This window comes from Phasianus colchicus, chromosome 1 (assembly GCF_987193195.1).
Source record: "Phasianus colchicus chromosome 1, bPhaCol1.hap1.1, whole genome shotgun sequence".
Taxonomy (NCBI): Eukaryota; Metazoa; Chordata; class Aves; order Galliformes; family Phasianidae; genus Phasianus; species Phasianus colchicus.
The window spans coordinates 170,380,300-170,395,628 of NC_143436.1; the positions used below are offsets into that span (position 1 = coordinate 170,380,300).

The 15,329-nt window shown below is 40.6% G+C and overlaps 1 protein-coding gene across 9 annotated transcripts in view; it reads right to left on the bottom strand.

Moving 5' to 3' along the window:
• Positions 1-15,329, bottom strand: part of CAB39L (calcium binding protein 39 like) — a 63,474-nt gene that overhangs the window by 42,969 nt on the left and 5,176 nt on the right. For 4 of the 9 annotated variants that reach the window (XM_090131939.1, XM_090131932.1, XM_090131917.1 and 1 more), the window contains one exon: positions 3,040-3,247. The gene's annotated coding sequence lies outside the window, so the exon portion shown is untranslated. The other 5 variants (XM_090131952.1, XM_090131949.1, XM_090131913.1 and 2 more) reach the window with 5 other exon arrangements.

The following is a 15,329-nucleotide window of genomic DNA, read 5'->3' on the forward strand; positions in this document are numbered from 1 at the left end:
GTTGGTTACTTGTTGCATTTCCAGGCTTGAAAGTTCCTGCCTGGTACAAGGGTGAATGAAACTTTATCTGAAAAATACAAAACCTTGAAGTAATGCCATTCAGAGGGACCTCAACAGATTTGAAAGACGGGCGTGGGTGAACCTAATGAGGTTCAACACGGCAAAGTGCAGAGTTTTGCACTTTGGCCGGAGGAATCTCAGGTATCTATACAGACTGGAAGGAGCAGTCCTTGAGAGCAGCCCTGCAGAGAAGGACCTGGGGGTCCTGCTGGATGAAAAACTGAATGTGAGCCAGCAGTGTGCTCTTGCAGCTTGGAAAGCAAATGGTATCCTGGGCTCCATCAGAAGAGGGTGGTCAGCAGGGACAGAGAGGTGATTGTCCCCCTCTACTCTGCTCTTGTGAGTCCCCATCTGGAGTACTGTGTGCAGGTCTGGAGCCCCCAATACAAGAAAGACAGGGAGCTGTTGGAGAGGGTCCAGAGGAGAAGCACAAAGATGATCAGGGGACTGGAGCACCTCTCCTACAAAGACAGGCTGAGGGAGCTGGGCTTGTTCAGCCTGGAGAAAAGAAGGCTGCGGGGTGACCTCATTGCAGCCTTTCAGTACCTAAAAGGAGCCCACAGGAGGGGAATCAACTCTTTGAAAGGGTTGACAACAGCAGGACAAGGGGAAATGGTTTGAAGTTGAAGGAGGGGAGATTTAGGTTGGATGTCAGGGGGAAATTCTTTACAGAGAGAGTGGTGAGGTGCTGGAACAGGCTGCCCAGAGAGGTTGTGGATGCCCTGTTAATCCCTGGAGGTGTTCAAGGCCAGATTGGATGGGGCCCTGGCAGCCTGGTCTAGCATTAAATGGGGAGACTGATGGCCCTGCATGTGACAAGGGGGTTGGAGATTCATGATCCTTGACCTCCCTTCCAGCCCTGGCTTGTAATTCTGCAATGCTTACACTTCTGCCACAAACACCTTTTTTAACAGATGGTAAGCACTGTAAAGATCATACAGCATAGCTAGACAGGTCTGCCCTTAATGTGCCTACTCCTATAGAATAATCAGAAAATAATATTAATAGTATCATGTAGTTGTTCAATAATATGAAACTAAAGGTGCTCATGGCAATGCTCCACTGCAGCGTTGTGATGTAGCTCTACAGAAGCAATCAAATAAAGCAATAATTTCACTTTCAGTTGAATATTTGAATGCCCATTCAATAAAGAACAAAAAAAAAAACACAATACAGTCTTTCAAAACTGAATGGCTGTCAGGTCATTGAGGCTGCAGTTTGGTAAGTCCTTTGTTCCATGACAGTGCCATGCTACTCCATGCCTACTCACAGCCCTACACTACCATCTATCCTGGACTGGTGTAGCTGTTTGCTGGGCCACATGGTAAGGAAACATGCCAGGGAACAAAGAACAGCCTGGTGTGAAAAAAAAAAAAAAGAAGTCAGAACAGGTTTCCAGTCACTTTCTCCATCGTCTTATAAGGACCTCAGCCAGGACAAGAAAGGAAAAAGGGGACAGGAGGGGTACAGGTGGACAGAGATGCTGAAGCAGCCACTGTAGCTGAGATTTTCATCAGCCAAACTTTTTGAGTTTTTGACTTTGCTGACTAGTATCCTTTTATTGCAGCAAGTTTTGTGCTAACAGATATATTACCATAAAATATTTATTATAAAATAATGCTTTTGCACACCAATGCCAGGTAACATTCAGATTCTAAAACCACACAAAAACTGCATCCTGGGTTACCACACTCATACGTCCCTCAGCCATTCTTGTATCACACAGACTTTCCCACTCATGCTAACAGGATGATCAGAATTATCAGGTTATTGTTTTACACTGAATAAAAACTAGAAAGATAAGATACCAGTAAATTTTACAGCCACAATAACCAGCAGGATTAATTAGGTAACAATATTTGGGATCCCTTTTTTCATTAGTCAACATGAAGTCTTTCAAACCTAAAAAATTAAGAATTCAAGCCTGCGCGTAATACAACCTACAGCAAAAGTCCCACAAGCTCAGTTCTGCAGAAGGGAATCACTTAACCTATGTCTCTGAGGTACATACAATTCTAAGATAACAGCCCTTAACAGCTTTTCACTTACTTAGAAGGAAACCAGGTTAAATTTCCATTTCTAGTAATAATAACTCTAGGAATAATGAAAACTGGTAATAACATAATTTAAATAACATAGGCAGCAACCAAGAGGGAACAGGACTTCCTCTCAATTCATCAGTGAGGAATATTAATGCTACTTTTCTTTTTGTTCAGTATTACTGAGTTACCCCTCTACACAGCATTAAGTTGACCGTGTCTTCAGCAAGCCTGATGTGCTACTTTAGTAGCTTCAGAATATATGAAAATAATTTACTGTAGCAGTAATTTCACTTTATTGCAGTAATTATTCCAAGACAAAGTATTTGTTCATAAAAATTTCCATTAAGCTCAATGGAAGTTCTGCCTCACTAAAAACCTCCCCACAAATAGCCCATTTCATGAAATTAGAATTTCAGGTTGACAGGACCTATTGGCTATAAATAGCAAGATGGCTGATTTACATATGCAGTTTCTTGTGACAATTCACACACATGCTCATCTTACATTCATCCCTAGCAGCTCCTGAGTTTCTTATGCAAGTGGCTGTGCTCTCATTCCTCTGCATCTCGGGAGCGAGTTCGCAGCTGCAGGCAGTCGGCAGAGAGGAGCAAGAGCAATGATATATTGCAGATATTTTATTTTTGGAAACCACACTGTAAATACACCCATTTCCAGAGATATTCCATGGACACAGAGGGTTTGGTCACCGAGCCAGTCCCTTATGTAACAGAAGGCGTATTGTTTAGGATTGCCTTCTTTTAAAAGCCACTCCTGGTAACACAGTTTACAAAGCTATAAAAAGCTAACGGCGTAACTATAGAGAATAAATAAATGAGCAGTTTATTAGGAAGACGCTAATTCTAACTAGAAAAAGAAAGTTCTGTCCAATTACTGAACTTCATGTAATTCGAAGGAGATGATGTCGGCCGGTACTTACTGCGTGCAGAAGGGTCCAGGCGTGCCTAGGCAGCACAGCGCAGCACCATGGCGAGGTGCTGAAGACAGCTCTCTGCCAGCATGGCCAGCCAGGGGGGCTTTCACTTATCTCCCATGTAATGTCAGCTTTTCCTTCTTGACACGTGGAGGGGAAAGCAGATTCCAGAATTCAGCCTCTCGCTCTCCTCCCGCGGAGCAACTGATACCCTCTGGAAAAGCGTGAGCAGCAATGAGTGCCTGAGCATGCACACACACACTCATGCACACACACACACACACACACACGCGCGCGCACTCAGAGCAGCTGTAAATTTCCACTCCCCTTTCCCTGCAGCCAGACTCTCTCGTGTGCCAGGGGCAGTTCTGCCTCGGCTCTGAGTAGCCCCGTGGCTGGCCGTGCAATGTTCCCACCGCCCTCCCCGCCTCCCACTCCCTCGCTCTCGCCTTTCTCATGGGCTCGCTCCCCCCTTTGCCTCCCTCCACGTCAGAGGATCGCGTGTAAAGCGAAAGAACACGGATGGAGCTCCGCTGAGAGAACCTCCTCGGGTTAAAGGAAGAGATGCAACAAATTTCACATCGTTGCTGTAAGTTTCCATTCCCCTCCCAAGTCTCCCGGTGCACGGGGGGCAGCTCTGACGGTCCTCGCCCCAATCACGTGGCAGCGGCTGCTGCAATTAAATTATTCACCTTGCTTTCCTGCTGAGAATGCAAATAAGGGCACCCAACAATGGTTTGTTTTGACAAGATAAAGATAAAACCAACACGCTAACGCATGACATCTTTCTGTAGGAGTCCTGCCCAGAGGAGTTGAAGTTACTGCTCTATCCTGCCAGGCTCTGTTTCTAACATGAAGATCAGAATCGTTTTTCTCAAAACACTGTGGGGAAAACAAAAAAAAATCTGCAGTATATTCTAAACAAAACTTCAATCTCACGGAGAAACACATTAGCTTAAAGCATCTTTACAAGGGCTAAAGTGACAGGGAAATAAAAAAAAAAAAAAACCTATGCAATTAAAATACTCTGCAATAGTCACTACCAGCTATTATCAAGCGTGCTAATAGAGCTGAATGCAATTAAGGGAATTTTTAATGCTGCGTTCCTCTTTCTCAGCAGCTACTCCCCAGCAAGTGCCACATACATCAGGGCAGCCTGAGCTAGTGGCTGGCAGCCCTGCCCATGGTACGAGGTTGGAACTGGCTGGGCTTTAAGGTCCCTTCCAACTCAAGCCATCCTATGGTTTTACATCCAGAGGGAGGTGTGAGTGGCTGTCTGAAGCTATATCAAGAGCAGGGGAAGGAAAAATCTTTACCAGGCACCACTAGCACTGTAGGATACTGAAATCCCTTCTCATACAGAGCTTGGCCAAGCCCTGGCATGGATGCGAACTGAGCGTGCATTTATGCCGAGAACAACAGCCTGGAGGGAGATTTTACCTCCTGGGAACCTCCTGTCTCCTGCTCCTTAGAACTAAGGCCAACTAAAGTTCCACATTATTCAAAATAATTCTGTATGTTACAGCATTTGCTTGAGGAAGCTACTCTCAGCCCTGCTGCACACCAGTGTTAGATGCGTTTAGGGCTCACCTCTGGTCGCTATTCACAGCCCTACGTTACAGACAACAACAAAACAGGTATGAAAAACATCTTGGAGAGATGCTTCGTAGGAGCACAGCCGAAATACTCACCTTTTAAAGGGCAAACATCTTTTGCTCACCATCCTAGTTCTTAAGCAAGGCAAAGAGAAGTAGTGAAAATCTCCTCTTCAAAGAGGAAAGGATCGGCAGCATGCCTGGCTTCAATCATTCTGCTATTTTAAGCATAGAGAGGCAGCAGTTCCTGCTCCCTGAACCTCACAGCATACTTCTGCATCTGCACAGGAGGCACTGAGCCATCTCCAGAGCAGCAGATTTGTGCTCCTATCTGTAGAGCGTGTTGTGATTTGCGCCTGTGCTTTACAAAACACATCATCAGAACATGGCATTCCTACGGTTTTGGATTGCCCTCAACAGTACTGGGAATGAGTTAGAGCTGCTCCTTCTGCACCCAAAAGTCCTGCAACAGGTGACACCAAGTGGCAATGCTTGTTCTCAACCAGTACTGTGAATTACTGGTGAAATATTTTCTTAAGTGGTATTGACTGTTTTTTTAATCTTGATATCACAGCATTTGAGTAAATGTCATAGATAGATTCAAATGGTGAGAACTCTGCCCTGGGGCTACTACTGAAGGTACTGGCTTTTCCTAAGAGCACACAAAAATATGAGCATGTTATATCATTAGTTTCCACTGTGCAGTTTTCTTTTTAAGAGATTTCTTTTTCTTCTTCTTCTTCCCTTTATCTGAATTCTCCCTAAGGAAATTACATTGTACGTATACTACATTCATCATTTCAACAAATAAAAAGATATACCTCTGTTACCCCTTGGAGCTCAGTGTTGGTGGGTACTATCCTGAAACTGCATGAATAATCACATGAAAATGTTATAGTTGCAGATTAAGGGACTCCACTGGATAAATGGTGTATCACAATGTTAACAAAAGTATTCACAGCACATTCTGGTTGAGTAATGCTCTATAAGCATAAAGATATCTAGAAAACTATTACCTGTTTCAGACTATGTGCATCTGTTTTCATGGTTCCAAGGAGTAAGTTGAATATGCACTCTGATGGGTTTCTACCTGAAGAAATACTTGTTGACTTTCCTAGGAGCTTTCTATGTGCAGCGAGACGAAGAAACTTGTCATGCCCCCATTCCTGTGTTGTAGTCAAGAGACAGTTCAAAGGAGTGCAGCTAGTGGGACAGATAGCAACTCTCTGCTTTTCCCATCTTTGTTTCATCATCAGTGCAGTTAATTCTCAGATGACAAGTAAAGGTCCTGCACCATCCTCAATAAATTTAGTCATAATTACTTAATGTTCTTACCTGTTCTCTTTTTTATTTTTTTGCCAAGAAGTTATTAAATATTTCATAAGAAATAATGTTTTCTTCAATTCATAATTTGTAGCCATCTCAAGTAGAAGGATGATGTAACTATGAATAGTCAACAATTCTTTAGTCTAAAAGTACACTGAAAAAAAAATGTCTGTGCACTGCTAAAGGATCCCAGCCTCCACATAATTAAATTCCATTATATTTGTTTCCTTTAAAGTGATGAGAGACCTCAGGCTAATACACTGTTAGAGAACTTTTGAGAAATGTTTGTCCTCGTTTTCTTAAATTATGCCATCTAATAAAGACCAAAGAGGGAAGAAAACAAAAGGCATTCCATTATTCCTACCCTTTACTTTCTAAAATGGGAAAGAGAAATTAAGGAGCTTGAACTATGAGTGTGGTAGCAATAAATTACAGAGGCAGATGATAAACATGCAGTACATGTATATTAATTCTGCTCATTTAATCACCCACTTACAGTCTGTCTACCTCCTCCAAGATTACTTCCAGCATTCCAAAGCCCTAAGTAGCCTCAGATAACAACCAGAAAAATGTCTTTCCTTCTCCCAAAACTGCTCAGTGCCCTGGGCAATCAAAATTCAATTCTACACAGCAACAAGTTGTATAATACCAGATATCAAGAAGAGAAACCTTAAAATACTAAAAAGATTAAAACCCCCAAAACTAAAGGAACCCACCCAACAGGATTTCTTCCGACTCTTACAGAGCCCAGGAAATCAAAATTATGGCAGTTTATCAGGTATGGAGTGAGGGGACTAAAACAAATTACTTTCACTGTTTATCTGCCCTATGGAGACATCACACTTCAAGTCAAAGCACTTAGCTTTACAACAAAACAATACAAAAAGTATGTTCAGTGACATTTCTAACATCCCATAAAACAAGAGATTTTACAGTAACATTGTGCTTTTGTATTATAATACAAGCCTGCAGGTGCTCATTTTTCCCTAAACCCCCATAATGTGGCCATTCTACACTGATGCCACTGAAACTCTTCATCATCTACAGTTTATTTCCAGCACACACATACCTGCACTGAAAAAAACAACTTAACACGTGTGTACTCACTCAAACACAAAAGAAGGTAAAAAGGGGTATGACATGTGGAGAGATAGGTCTTTTTTCCTACACCCACCTAAAAGGCAGCCAAGCTTCTGGCCTCTCTCAGAACTAGAAAACTGAGATCTCTGAACTGAATGTGTGGGAGCAGAGAGCAGTGACCTGCAGTTGTGTTGTAGATGAAGGAAGCAGTAAGGATTAGATGGATGCTTCTGTGCAAGCTACTCCTAAAAATGCAAATATGTCTTCAATGCTTCTCCCTCTTCTTCCTCCAGGCTCCCTCTAGTGATCCTAGACACACACTGCCTTTTCTTCCTTAATGCCAGGAGATGCAATTACTGAAGGTTGGTATTTTTCTGTTCTGCTTCAGTTTTTAAAAACCAGCACTAACTCTTATAAACTGCTGTTAAGTTCCCCTGAATTTATTATTCCCAAGTTCTTCACACCAGCATCACACATCAACACTGACCTTTCTACTAGAAATTGGAAACATTTATGTATGAAATACTTCAGGTATCTAATTTTAAAGCCATCTACCAGCTCTGTCCTTTCAAGTAGATTAAAACAGCTACAGTGAAACCTCTTCCATACACATTCACCCTCCCAAGCCAAACAAGAATGTTTCTAAGTGGTTATACGACCAGCTGAAAAATGAAATACAGATTAAATGTTTATGCCTGCCCTAAAAAGTCACTTATAAAATGTTAATCACATTCCCTATCTACTGTGTCCCAACATAAAACATGATTAAGAATCATAACAGCACTCCTATTTTTATGAGTGGAGAACATTACCTTGAAGAACAGTGAACATTCTGACATGACAATGTCAAAAGTTTTACCTGTGGACTGAAACAAAATGTAGTCCTCCAAAAACCAGTAACTTCCTGACGGACTGAGCAGGTGCTTTTAATGTAATTACAGCCTTTACCTCTTCAAAGTACTCCTATCCCAACTTGGTATATTCAACCAATTTCACAGCTTTTTTTTTTTTTTTTTTTTAATGGAAATAAATGTTTATTCTATTCATAGAAATGAAAATGTGAAAAGGAAAGTTCATTTCAGAAGGAACTAAAAAAGACCTTTGCTGAAGATCTAAAATTTAATCTCTCTTCACAGAAGTACCATGGGACACCCAATTTTATAGTTCATATCACATCACACACAAAAAAATCATCTACCATAACAGCAACCAAACTTCCTAATAATGCTCTAAGCTGAAAAGCATATTAGTGCATATTTGTCTTACTCTAATGCTGATTTGCCATGTAAGTATTAAGACAGACCGACTGGTCTCTGATGATAATAATTACACATAACATGTGGCTCTATTTCTGGGAAGAGAGAAGATGGGCTGGGAAAATAAAAAACAATGGATTGAGACTTTTCCTCTACTGACCACTTCTACAGAAGTCTAAAATATTTTTCATCACATGGTCTCCACATGATCTGAAAGCAAACAAAATTAAGCTTAATTTAAACCAAAAGTTCGAGCTGTCACTGAGCAAACACACAGAGATGTGCATTCTAAAATGTGTTGTTGAAGAATGTTAGCAGATAGAAACCAGAACTGTCTTTTTGGATGACATTCTGGGAGTTGATGGAGACAAAGCTCCAAGAGCAGCTGACACCAAATACAAAGTAAAAAAAAAGAAATATATACCAGAAGAAGGACCACCTTCATCTTCCAGCTTCTGGCAATTGCCATCTTAGAGACTTTTTAAAGTGTCATCCAAAATTACCATGCTCAATAGCAACCAATGTCTCCGCAACCATTCATTTTAAAGATGCAAAACCAGAAACTGTTTCTCTTGGGAGAGTCTAAAATTATATCTGCAATACTTAGACACAACAGACTGCCTCTTCCTCTTAAGACCGACCAGCCAAGAGAGCTGAGACAGCTTTTCTATATGGATAAGAGACTGAATGAGACATCAGCAACATCAACAATTTACTACATTCCACTCAGTTACTTCTTTAGGGCACCAAACCCACAGAACTGCTGTATTTTTCAAGTGATTGCCTCAAATGAGAGAACAAATACTAACAGAAAGTCCTATGCAGAGACAGGATGTTGTGCATAGGATGAAGAAATGAATTCAGACCAAAGAAACCAAGAGTCAGTTCCTATTTGTGTTGCAAATTTCTCTGAGAACTTGGAAAAGTCACTTAGTCTCCTCACAGGAAAACAAATGCATCAAAGAACATAAGGCGCTTTGACACTATCGTGATAGAAACAAAATAAATGTACTAGGCTGTACACAGCCTGCTGCCCCCTGTCGTTGCAGATAGAGGTAATATACTTACAGTGATGTACATCACCAGAAATCATACCCACAGACATAACAAACTTTTGAGACTCCCCTCATATAAGTTCAGAATCCTAAAAAAGCAGGCAGGCTGAACCAAAAATGTAATAGTACTACACTGAAAGTCCAAACTGCTGCATGTAGATGAAGACTCACAGGTTTTTCCAGTGTCAGAGAAAAAAAACCTTAGCATTACAATAATTTATGAAGAAAAGCTGCTATTTTTAAGCAAGCATTGATCTAAACTGGCATGCCCAAACCCAGACAAGAAAACCTCTGACAGACAACAGTTTTCTCTAGACACAGAGAACCTAGGTCTTCTCACATTTTTTCTCATTACCAAATTCTATTATTCAGTACAGGTAGTTTAAAATACTGGATCAGGGTAGGGAACCTCATGAACAAGTCATCAGAACAAGTTCAAGTTCTCCTCCTGTACTCAGCACTGGTGAGGCCGCACCTCGAGTATTGTGTTCAGCTTTGGGCACTCACTGCAAAAAAGACATTGAGTTCTTAGAATGTGTCCAGAGAAGGGCAACAAAACTGGTGAGGAGTCTGGAGCACAAGTCTTATGAGGAGTGGCTGAGGGAGCTGGGATTGTTCAGTCGGGAGAAGAGGAGGCTCAGGAGAGACCTCACTGCACTCTACAACTTCCTGAAGGAGGGTTGTGATGAGGAGGGGTTTGGCCTCTTCTCCCTGGCAACGAACAGGACCCAAGGAAACGGCGACAAGTTGTACCAGAGGAGGTTTTTCTCTCAGAGAGTGGTCAGGCACTGGAATGGCTGCCCAGGGAGGTGGTGGAGTCACTGTCCATGGCAGTGTTCAAGAGGCGTCTGGATGAGGAGCTATGAGATTTAGTTTAGCGCTTGTGGTAGCAGTGGTGATGGGAGGATGGTTGGACTAGATGATCTTGCAGGTCCTTTCCAACCTTGTGATTCTGTGATTCTATGATCAAGTCCAAATTGCCCGGAGTCACTGACTCCAAAAGTACCCCAATGTCCTTCCTCTTGACAAAGCATTAAGTACATTCATCACTTGGCAGACTGTATATGCTTGCTTTTACATAACAGATACACAGCCAGTCATGGAACACACGATGCCTGCATTTTCTGTCCCACAGTAAGGATGACAACATGACTACAACAGCATCTTATCCCCTGTTGTGTGACAAATGGTTCCTGTTAGCACTGTCTCCCATCATTCATTTTAGCCACATTTTCCTCTGGTCTCGGGATAGAGTACTCCAATGCCTCTCCAGAAAGAGATGTTGTCCATCCTGAAAAAAAACTTTATAGAGCCAACTAACCTGTATGGAATTCTATGAAATTCAAGGATGTTATGCCTCACTGAGGAAACATCCATGCACATTTCCACCCTACTACAACCCATCTACTGTTCTCTCCATCTGTGCTGCCCAGCAACTGACATCTCAAATTAATTATTATGCCAAATACATACAACCAGTAAGTGTCCAATTACGAGTTGAGTTCCTTTATTTTTAATTAACAAAGCAGGGTCATTCCTAGAATTCCTGAAGTGGAAGCAAGCCCAAGGTCCACCAGCAGTTTTAGTGCAGGAATTCTGCACTGAATAAGAAACAACATGCAATAGTGTTCTTGTCTTCAGAATAACCTCTTTTTTGAAGCAATAGTAGCTGAAGCACCTGCGCCTGCTCTGATTCTGCTCCTAAGGGTAGCCTTAACAGTGAAAACCCCTGACAGGTGTTTGGACACCAGAAAAAAAATTACTCACATGACATAAATGGCAAAATCTAAATATACAGGTTGTATCAGGTCAAATACAGTGATGGAAATCTACTTGGCAAGCATCACTTGTCTGCACATCTTTCAATGCAATCTGACAGCTCCTTTATTACTCAGCATACAGATCTATTGTTACACTCACTGGAAACAGTTCAAGAAATGTCAGCTTTCTCATGATAATGGTGGATTACATACCTGCTCTCTTTCTACAGAAATAACTTATTTTTTCTCCTTTTGTGTTTTTTGGTTTGGGTTTTGTTTTTTGGGTTTTTTTAGAACGCAATCACAAAATAATAAGGAGACAAAACCACCTATACACTAAATTAACCAGAGTCTCTGATCCAAGGAGCTGGAACTGTAGGCCTGGTAGTGGAAATATGACAGAAAAGTCCTGAAACCACTTCCTTAAAACCAGCAATGTTCAGAAAGACATCAAATTTTGTCTTACATTATTGTCAAACTGGAGTGTCCGTCAAAGCACCAGTGAAAAGAAAAGGCTTGTTTTATGAGTGCAGAATCCCACCAGAATGTCATGGACCAAGAGTCAGACCACTTTAATTTCCATGGCCACAGCATGACAGTCTCTACTAGCTGTCAGCATGGGATGAAATTACTTTCACAAGCACAAGAACTTCCACTGAAATATTTCAGTACACGAAGACCTGAATCCAAACAGCTGCATATTAGCCAAGTAACTAAAGACATAAATATAAGCTATTTAATATCTTACTGTTTCACTCAGGAACCACACTATCTACTTCTACATTTTTCTGTTTAAAAATGGATACAGATTACATGGTTAGAGAATTCCAAATTAACATGTAATGATAATCTGTGACCATTTACACAGAACTGGCTTTCTTTCCTTTCAAAACTACAAGCAGCCTCAATGCTTCATACAGCCTTAGGAAACAGGACATTATTTGGACATAAAGTTTGAAACAGATTTTTTTTTCTCTTCCTCTTCTCAAAACAAGAAATAAATATACTTACTTACTTAAAAAAAAAAAAAAAAAAAACCACAAAAAAGTACCAACCAGCAAAGAACTGCTCTGATTTTCAGAAAGCATCAGTTACTGTTTGGAACAGCTTAGCAGCTTCTTGAACAAGAGCAGCTTTTTAAAAGATCCCAGATCTTGGCACTGATTTCAAATGCTGGAAAACATTTGTCCACCAGGAAGCTAGTACAACAGTTAACTATCACTTCAAATATTATTTCCTTTATGCACGTTCATGTTATCTCTTACATTCTGCATCTTGTTATGTGACTTCTGCATTTGCAAGAGTATCTGCTAAAAGGCTTTCCCCTCTGCTTATTCTAGATACTAACCATGTTCAAATGACTTCCACAAACTCAGAATTTCCTTATTTGTCACCAGCTACAGTAAGTGCACAGGTATGCTTTCCTAACACCTGCAATCAGTACCTATTTCACTTCCAAAATATGTCTGAAAGTGCATCTTTCAAACTTGATTATATTCCAGAAGTAAGGACAATAACATTGGAAAAGAAATCCCCTATTCTGAGTTCAGTGTACCCAATTACTGTCAGCTCTTGGCTGCCACATCATATATGTGAGTGCCTTCTCAACTGACTGCTGCCCATAGTCCCTAGTACTTTCCAGTGCTGTTTCTTAGGGTACTGTCCCTCATTTTTAAGGCGCATCCAATCTATTTTTCATACCAATTAACTTCCAAAAGCTGACTCTGAAGGAGTCAGCCAATGTGCTCTTTGTTTCAATCAAACATATGAGGGTATGCCATGCTTTGTCATTCTTATGCTCTAAGCAGCCTAGATAAAACTGTCAGGAAGGATTTTGCAGTTCATGTAACCGTAGGTTTGTTTGAGGTTGAGGTTTTTTTTGCAAACAAACGTCCAGTAATTGAACATCACAACATTAGATAAATCTTAATTCAATTCATCAAGTAGAATGGTTTAATGAGTCAGTTTCCTAGACAGCAGATCAATCACTTAATCTATCCGATTCAACAGATCTTCTGTAATGCATGTTTTCAATTAATCATATTGAATGGCAGTTATTACATATTAGTAGTTCAGTTTTTTGAAAGTTTTACATTAGCCACTTAAAAAAAAGATTTTCTTCAGTCTGCATAAATTCACAATAAAGAATTCCATGTGTTCTCTGGAAGTGTTCCAAGCCAGGCTGGATAGGGCTTTGAGCAACCTGGTCTAGTGGGAGGTGTCCCTGCCTATAGCAGGGGGTTGGAACTACATGATCTCAAAGGTCCCTTCCAACCCAAACCATTCAACGATTCTATGATGCTTTATGTCACTGTTTATTGCTACAATGTGAAGGATTTGGTCATCGTTATATGATTATTTGTATATTCAGTTCTATTTATGTTACAGATGTAAATAACAGTTCTGCCTTTTCAGCATCACTACCAACAACGTTAGTGCAGCTATTAGACTTAAGTCACTGCTCTCTTTCTTCCTGTTCAGAACTGCTCCTTAATTAGCCTTAAACTAAAAAGCTCCCAAAGAAAATATGGAGAGTTTTCTTCAATCATCTTTAAAAAACTAAATTTATACACATTACATATCAGCTGCTGCCCTTGGACCACTTCTAAAGCAAGATGGGACTCCCCTGTTGCTTAAACCGTCTTTTAGCATTCAGCTGTGCGTATTCTAGATATCAATGTGTTCACACACTTTTCTCCCCTCTTTGAGAATCACTCTTGTAAGCTCTGTTAGAAGTATAGTAGTGATGTAACAACATACCCTGCAGAACTGAAGATCTGTTTAGTCCGTATTTTGTAGTCTCAAAAATGGTACATAGTTTAGCAGCCATCTTCTCCCATGACCTTATGAACTGTGACGAGAGAAGACAGTTTACAGGATGGAGAGTTCAATGACAGAGAGGAAAAACAATGGGCAGAATGTTTTCTCAGCATCTAACTGCTTCCCAAGAAACTAGAATAGCATGAGGGTATCTTGGGAATTCCTCTGGTAAATATTTTCCTTTCCCTGACAAAAGAGGGTTGTACACAGATGAATCATGGTGGCATATATATTTTATATTCACATCGGATTTTTTATTGTAGAGAAAATCTTTACCAAAAAAAGTGTATTCTAAATGTTACCAAGTCAATTTGACCTGAGTTCACTCCTTATTTGACCTCAGTGTTCATTCAAATCTCAGTGCCTTTGATGACCAAAAGCATTTTGTCTGCCACTTTCCAATTCTGCCCAAGGCAAATGGTTGCAGTAGAGGAGTACAGATCTCTCGGGCAGTTACAGACTTCAAAACAGATCGTAATGTAAAAGAGACAAGATCTATCAATGCCTTGCAGATAAGGAACAGTAGAAACAAAGGTCAACACAATTTCTACATAATAAACTTCTAACTTAGCTAATTTACTCGGTTACATTAACTGATCTGACAAAAAAAAAAAAAAAACAACCAACAAGCCCACAAAACCGAGTTTTCCCAGAGACTGATTTTATGATACACACAATTAATTTGCTTTGAGAGATACCACAAGCCTTCCCCCAGCCTGCAAAACTCAATTTGATGCTTTATCTGGAACAAAAATAAACCAGATATTCAGATGCAGATGGCTTCTCCGGTATCCAAAAGCAATAGGTAGCCAATGACCACCTCTAACTTATCTGTAGAAGTGAAAGACAGCTGCTTGACGAACAATGAGGTCTAGAAAATGAAAGCCTGCAATTAAAAAGGTACACATGAGAAGAGAAAGCTGATACAACCGTGCCTCCCTGCTGAAAAATGAAAAAGTCCTAACAAAGCACTGAAGGTGACATGTTGCTAGGATCACTATAGTTGCTGGAAGAGAATTTTCATTCCATGTTATTTCAGTTTCTCCATATTCACTAACTTCCAGTGCTCTTAAGAGGTCATACATAATGTCTTTCCAACATTTCAGTGCAAGTGAACTATACAGTTGCAATAAAACACTGCAGATAAATTTGTACGTATCCTTGTTTTTTCACATGCTCTTGTGCTAGACTGACAAAGGGGGGCCTATGGAAAATCTGTCAGTCCAACAGCTATCACTCAACTGGCTCCATATTTCAAAACTTAGTTATGCAGTACTGGTCCACAGTCATCAACTAGGAGGGCTTCCCTTCCCCTCCCCTCCCCCTTTTTTGGAAATAAAAAGGTACCTGCTTATTCAGCACTTCTTTCATCTAAATTACCATCACTTGGAAGAAGAAAAGCAA